Below are 7920 nucleotides of genomic sequence, written 5' to 3' on the forward strand. Positions count from 1 at the left end.
TATTAAATACTATATATAAAATCTTTTTAACTGCTTTAGATGGTAGGTAGCAGGTTTATGTCTCATTTTCACAGAATTGTCTTCTCTTTAGCGCGCAGTGCTAAGTTTCTTCCTCTGTGCTTAACGTGGTTCATATATGCTGAAGTTAGCAGCCTCCTCTCTCGAGCATAGCGTTGTAGACGTTTAAGTCGTCTCTGTCTGTCTTTGTGCAAAAGAAATATGGAGGAAAGGAGTGCACTTGCCTCCAAAATTGAATCCATAGACTCCTCCATCAAGGTAACAAAAATTCAAACAAACATCGCTTCCCCCCAGACATGTTCAGTGACTGTGATCCCCCTCCTTTTCTCTCTTTCTCTCTCTCGCTCTGTCTGTCTGTCTCTCTCTCTGTGTCTCTCTTCCTTTATTTTTCTTTCCTCCCATCCTCATTTTTATTGCAACAGAGGGAAAAGCGATGGAGCATTTCGTCTGCCGGAGGTGAAAAGAATTCTTCGAGTGTAAGTAGAAAAGGCCTGACAAGGAGAGATGGAGAAAGCTAGAGGAAGTGAAGGAGGGTTGTTGGGAGCAAAGCGATCAGGAGGAAGAGAGATGGAGGGGAAAGGAAATACGCAAGAGCAGCACAATCGCGTTAGCATTCTCTTAGGAATAAAGTCGGGCTCCTCTTCGGCATTAACAACACTTCTGCTCGACAAAATGTTCCTTCTTCAGCGTTTAGCATGCAAATTGGCTGCCAGATTATGCTTTTTGTATCCATTTTGCCAACTGTCAGCCTGTTATATTGGGTGAATTATAATCAGGCTGCTATCGCCCCCTCGTGGCCGGAAACTTGCTCACACGAGCCTACAAACTCACAATTAGTTATTTATTTTAGTTTAGAGAGCCAAAAAAAAAAAACATGTACAGTTTGCTGTCTACTTGAAAACTGTCGTAACGTGCATGTGTGAGTTTAGTGTGTATATGTGTTTGTGTTCACATTTTCCATTTCCATGGTAACCGTTAAACCCATCCACACAGCTCAAGTTTAAGCCTCCTCCTTTACAAACACGAACAAGAGGAAGGCAGAAAAAACGTATTCTCAGTCATACCCCAGACGAGTCATTTACGTGGTGTTTTCCAATCTCCCCGATCCGTCACACATGCAATCAGCGGGCGTTTGAGCTGAGGGGGAGCCGACAGCAACCCTGTAATTGATCGCCTCAAACCTTTCGAAATATGCAGGTTCATACATCTCATTTTCAGGGAAGCTCGGAATGGATTTGAGAGGAGGGGGAACTGCAAGATAAATTTGTGAAGTCTCAACAGAGTCCCCTTCGAGTGTCCTGGCTGTCATTTTTTTTTAGATATTCCTACAATCCCAACTTCATATTGCCCCAGTCTCTGTGCGATTAGATTAATCTGCCCCTACTGTATAATGCAATTTACCTAGCATTAAGAGGCCGTATAGCTGTAGGATACACCATTAGCCTCAATGGGATGGGGAGTGTATGTGTTCTGGCCATCTGAAGTAATGAACACCTGGAATAGCCGGGTATAAAACGCAGCACAGACCACCACTAATGCGGGTCGCTCCATATGTTGTATAGACAAGTTGTAATGTAGCAAGACTATAAGGCCATTTAGTCTTTATGCTGCTGTTGAAACGTGCATTCAGGCGCATTAAATGCGAATTACAAATGCCCGAGCACATTTCCATTAGTTACGTTCCAGATGAGGTAAAATGTTGCTTTTCAGTCTTCCGATGCTCTTACCGTGTCTAAAAATGACCGTGGTAGTTATGTTTTCTGCCACAATACTGTAGATAAGAGTGACATTGTTAGAGCACTGTGAAAAAAAATGGATATAACGGTGGCTAACCCCAAAGGTGTATACGTGTGTATAGTATATTTTAATATATCGTTGTTGTTTTTGTTTGCTTTTTATCTGTAATGCTGATCAAAATAGTGAAACAGTAATGTTGCGAATTATCACAATTTAAAATAACTTCTATTTTGATAAATTCCTTTTGATGGTAAAGATTTATTCTCAACAGTCTCCAGTGCCTAAAATGATTGGCTGCTCAATAAATATTTAGTAATATTGTCATTTGAAAACCGTTTAGCTCCTTTTTTACAGTATACTTTGATGCGTAGAAAGTTAAATGGAATATCATTTATTGAAATAGAAGTCTTCTATAGTATTATAAATGTCTTTACTGTAACTGTTCATTTAACAATGCAATATAAGTATTCGTTTATTTTAAACACTTACTAGAACAATAGTAAAACATAACTTTTAAATAACAGTCTAGATAACTTATGGTTAGCCACCACTGTAATAAAAAAATAAATACATTTTTAAAAATAAACGCACATGGTTGAGTCATTTGAATAAAGTTTTAGAAATTCGCCTTACAATCCCTGCTGAGAAAAATATATAAAATAAAAATCTAATCCTAGCCTAAGCTGGTTGGCTGGTCTACTTAAGATGCAAGTGGCTGGCTTTAGTTGTTCTCCCAGCCTGGCCAAACTGGTTTTAGACCAACAAAAAAAAAAAGTGGTCAAAATCCATATAAAACCAGTTTGCTGACTACCTTAACCCGGTTTTTTCAGTAGAGCCACTCTTTGTCAGAGAATAGTTGAGGTTAAAGGATGTGATCAGTGTTTATGCTCTGGTTTTAATAGTAATTTTAATTGGAGTTTTCTTCTGTGTATGTGCATATTCAGGACAAGTCCACCACAGACGACCAGCGATCCTGGGACAGCTTTAAGACCATGACCCCTGAGCAGACGTGTGGCTCCAGCGAACATAAGGACAGACTGGAGTTACGCAATAAAGCCTGGGACACATCCTCCGCCAACACACCTGACACATCCGAAGGAGACTTCCAGACTGAAGTGTGAATAGAACACACACCCACAACAAACTGAGAGACAGCTAAACCCTCTTACGTACTCACGCTGTCAGTGATCTTCAGCAAGACGTGTTCTAAAGGATTCTGTACTTGTTTACAGGTGTGAGGACAGACCAGAGATGAAGAGTGCTCTATTCTATATTTTCACACAGAGACATTAAAATGAAAGAGTGGGGCCTGGAGAATATGGTAAAAAAAAAAATTTTAACAAACTGTTTCTGAAATGTCTTGATTTTACTCCAGAACGGATTCTCTTTCTCCTGTTTGATGATTTGGGAATTTAAAAAATAATATTTCTGCACCCTTCTTTTTATAGAGGAACGAAAAAAATCAGTACTGATGATTCGCACACAGTTTAATAACCCCTTAGGGTTTTTTTTCCTCCTTTCTGTCTTCTCATTCCTTGGATGATTCAAGTTCCGTTTCCCTTTTTCTTGCTTTGTTTTTCGGGGAAGAGGGAGGGGAAGTTTTGAAAGTATTCATTAATATGTGCCATCCTCTGCTTTTTTTTCCCTCTGCATCAGACGTACTGTACTGACATGCTTTTTTCTATCGTTTTGTTTAGAATGCTTGTCCATCTTTTTATTTTATTTTCTAAATGCTTTTTCTATACCTAAACTTCAGGTATTTATGGGAGGAAGTAGGTCATTTCAAGGTCATAGTAGGTCATAGTTTTTCAAAATGCTAGACGGGAGAAGATGTGCTATACAGTATGTGCGGTTTATCGTCAAATTTGCATTCATTCACACCAGGGAAGCATCTTTGCTCCATCTTTCACAAAACAACCAAAAGGATCCACATCCCAGTCATAAGAAGTTTTGGTTTTCCAGAACGGGCTTATCCAGTAAGAGACACACTTCCAGCTGAGAACGTTTCCGTTTTGAACTAACACGCAAAGGTGGTGCTACGTTTTCACATTTCCTCTCCAATCCGTCTTAACATTGTGCTGTACTTCTGCTCTTCCAAAAACGTTGTTTTCATTCGAAAACCGGTGACTACACCAGTCATCCAGAATTGATTCGAATTCATTTCTGCACTTCGACTGCAGAGTTTGACAGTTGGCTTAATGCTAAGCAGACTGCAGAGGTCATCTTTGCTAACCCGCTTCTCTTTATAACCCGTTCATTAGTTGTGTTGGCTGATGTAACTCCACACGGAGATGCGGAAAGCGAGAACGAGAGGGCGAACGAGGAAGAGAGAGGTGTGGTAATTATCTTGGGGGAATAACGATTTGTCCTGACATTTTCTTACTTGGCGCAAATTTCATCTGCTCAAAGATCCCTGAAGTCAGCATATCATATAGGCACAGATGGCAAGACTAGAGCATGCCATTTCAACTTTTGCAAGTAATCTGCACTAATGGGGAACATGGGCTGCCTCGTCCCTATGAAATATCTCCAGACTAGCAATTAAAACTAGTTTTTCGTCTCCTGTCTCATCTGCAGTCAAGAAAGGCCGAATATGAATCTCGTATTTGGAAAAGCAATATTCAATTGTCAAGATTGCTGTTTGTGATATTGCTTTTAACTGTTTGATGAACAAGGAGTTTTCTTTTGGATTAAATGTGTTCCACTAATGAAATAAATTTCTAAAGAAGGTCAAGATACAAAAACTGGAAGTACGAGGCCTGCTGGAGGGTATAGCACCTTTATAACACCGACCAATCGAATTTGAGTACCAGTACTAAATGCTTATAATACAAATTTTAACATTTGGACTTTCGATAAAGGAAGTGATGAAATGTTAAAAGATCAGACTATTTTAGTTGTACAGTTCGCAACCACGCATCTTTAAGCAAACCCTGCTTCATTTACAGTGCCTGTTTCGTCTTTGTTACTCTTTTGTCTGATGCAGTCATCGACCGTTTCAACATTTTGTCGCTCCACTCTGTTCCCGTCTCTGTATATGAGTGTTGGGTTTTTCATAGATGTTTACAGAGTCCTACTTATTGAAGCTGGAGAATTGCACTCCAGAATCCCACTACACTAACTATGTTTTGATCAGATTTATGTATTGCTCTTTAAAAAAGGAAAAAAAAAATCTTGAGAATGGCCTTACAGTCACATAAAATTTATGAGATATGTATTTTGAATATGTGCATTGTGAGGAGGATGATCGAAATGTTGGAAAATGACCAGCGGCGTGTGGAAGTATTGAAGATTGATTATGTTTGCTCGGACTTCCTGATCTGCAGGATGTTTTCTTCATGGCTTGACATGTTTGAAACTTTTGGATCCTCCCCCTGCCAGCACACACAATCCCATTGGCTAAAGAAGATGGCTATCTATCACAGAGAATCCTCCTTGCACCGTTTAAGTTTTTTATACATAAGATTGTACAAAGTAGTCCTCTACTGTTTTCATAGAGTGTCTTTTTATATGAAAATAAATTTTCAAACTGATAATTGCCCTTGTAGGGTTTTTCCTCCTCGTGGTACAGGTTTCCTAATCCCGTTGGTAAAACCCAATTAGGAGAGAATGGGGACGGCTGTCACATGTTTTACTTTGTAATTCACTGTTGTTTGCACTATTAATCTTTAACTTTGATATACATTTTCCACATTTATCTGCTGCAAATTAAAGTTGTTTTGAAATCTACAGCTTATCCCTAAATGTCGCTGTCAGAGTACATGGGGTGGGTTGTAAAACTTCTACATTCCTAGGACCTTCCTATTGCACTAAAGCTTCTTTCTGGACAAAGTTTCTTCTAATTAATGGAATATTTTTCTCAAGAAAATAATGGTTCTGTCAGGAACTGTTCACTGAAAGATTTAGTTGAGAACCAAATCACAGCAAAAAGTCACTCCACCCTGTTATAATGTGTTTGAAATACGTATGTATCCTGCTAAGTATACTACAAAAATGTTTGCATATTTATGTTCTTAAATGCCATGCAGTTGTGCTTTCAGTATAAACTGGTTTACTTACAAGTCTGCTAAATTGGAACAACTAATTTTGTACTTAATGCACTTTAATTGTGCGTTAGTAGAGCTGAATTGCAAATAAAGATGCAATGAAGGATATTGGATTTGTGCTAATGTAGAGCTATTTCAAGCATATGCATATCTTGCATTTAAAGATCCCCCATTAATAGTGACATTAAAACGCACTTTAGGCTTAATATTGAGAAAGTAGTACTCTAAATATAGTTTGCTTAAAATTGAGTGAAATATGTTATGATACTGTATGCCGGTAATAGATTTGATCTAAGTATGAAATAAATGTATTACTTTTTTACTAGGGTATGAAGAATTATTCTTTTGAGAGTTTTTTATTATTACTTTTACAGAGTCTTGAAACTTCTCAGGAGGATGTTGTTCAGGTATGATTGGTTGCAAAAAGATTTCGGTGTTAATGAAGGTCTGTATAATTAGAAAGTTATTTTCTTTGATACTAAATATGCAGGTGTCTACTGTGTGCTCTGTATACCCACGGGTACGACACCCAACAGACTCGTCTCATTATTAAAATTCACACTGGTTTTAATCATAAGTTATTGTGAAAGAAGGCTGTAATCATAATGCTTGATGCTGTGGTTTTGCAATCAATTTATTAGACTGAAAAGTACTTGGAGAAAAGAAACAATCAATGCTTTGGAGATACTGACGGAATAAATCTTCCTTGGGGTCGCCACAATTTAGCCCAATGATCAGAGCTCTGTTCCAGAACAATGGCAATTAGCCAGCGGTCCATTTCAATCGGTCTGTCTCCTGATAAGCGTTCATCAGACCATTTTGATGCTTGTCATCAGACCATATTTCTCCCTGATTGTTTCTGGAAGAAGAGAACGATTGTGTGTCCTCTGTTGTGCACGAATGCAAATATTCAGAGGCCCCTCGGAAAGCGCAAAGATTGCCGGCTTGATCCCCTCGTCTCTGCAGTTGAACTGCAAGGGCTTGTGCATCGCTTCTCCGCTGAGGGCCGTTTTGGCCGATTGCCTCACCGTAAATGCAATTGGCTTACTGTCCAATGGGCAGCCACTTGAAGCACATCAAGCCTCTGTGCTATCAATCCGATGTGCTATGCCTGCGAGTGATCTAATGCGATGGCTTTGAACGTGGCCTTCGGGGCCTCTCCACGACTATGTGGGAGTGGGACGAGTGGAAAGGTTGCTCTCTTCAGCAGTGGAAGATTCGTGTTCGCGTAATGAGATGTTCTAGCCAGCCTCCCGCACAGCTGCCTGCTAATAGCAGCCATGGCCTCTCCAAATGAAGCTTCGAGAGCAATCTCCTGTTAGCTTGTTATTCCTTAAGGTGTAGTTTTTTTTGCTCAGTGTCAGTTTTTCACTTCTAATTTAACCGAAATCGGGCCTCGGGAGCCATTTTGCTCCTTTTTGTTATTTAGGGGTTTGACCTCTATCAAACAAGGCAAATTGAGGCATTAACTCACCTGGCACTATTTTCTTTAGACAACATGAAACCGGAAGAATCGTGTTATATCTAGTCATAATTTAGCCTGTCATAGTCAGACAGCATACTTTTATCCATGGCCACCATTTATTTGTGAGCAGCTTCACAGACAGAATAGATTTTTTTCTTTTTCGTTTGGCTGTATCCAGAGTTGAGTAGGATGTTTTTATTCTTTTTCATCAAAATGAATTTTACATTTATTTTTTTAGGAGATGCTTTTATCCACAGCAACTTATAAATGAAGAAAACAACAAAGGGAATTTTTGGCCCTCATATAAGTTTTTCAGTCAGATAGTGTATAATGAGGGGAGAATATAAAATGAAAGTTTCAATTATGTTCTTATATATTTATTTTAAATGTCAGGATAGGAATAAGTTTGCACAAGTTACAAATGGTGGGCATTTGGCCCTTTTACAGTTTTATTAAAGGCTCTGTGTAAACCCTTTAATTGGCTGCTTTCTTACGTGTTTCATTTCATCTTATATCTATGCAATACTTGTTTCTTTTTCTTCTTTTTTTTTTTTTTCTATGTGCGTGTGTAAGTGGGATAATAAACCCAACTAATTTCAGGTTCCATTGTGCCAACTAGTCCCGCCATCTTTTTTTTTTTTTTTTTTTTTTTTA

The 7920-nt window shown here is 38.7% G+C and overlaps 1 long non-coding RNA gene across 1 annotated transcript; it reads left to right on the plus strand.

Annotated features, from left to right (window-relative positions):
* The first annotated feature begins 6 nt into the window (after positions 1-6).
* Positions 7-5291, plus strand: LOC122333671. Its single transcript, XR_006248656.1, has 2 exons — positions 7-494; positions 2700-5291. It is a non-coding gene; the product is annotated as an uncharacterized LOC122333671 (long non-coding RNA).
* Positions 5292-7920: the final 2629 nt, after the last annotated feature.

The sequence above is a fragment of the Puntigrus tetrazona genome, unplaced genomic scaffold (assembly GCF_018831695.1).
Source record: "Puntigrus tetrazona isolate hp1 unplaced genomic scaffold, ASM1883169v1 S000000328, whole genome shotgun sequence".
Taxonomy (NCBI): domain Eukaryota; kingdom Metazoa; phylum Chordata; class Actinopteri; order Cypriniformes; family Cyprinidae; genus Puntigrus; species Puntigrus tetrazona.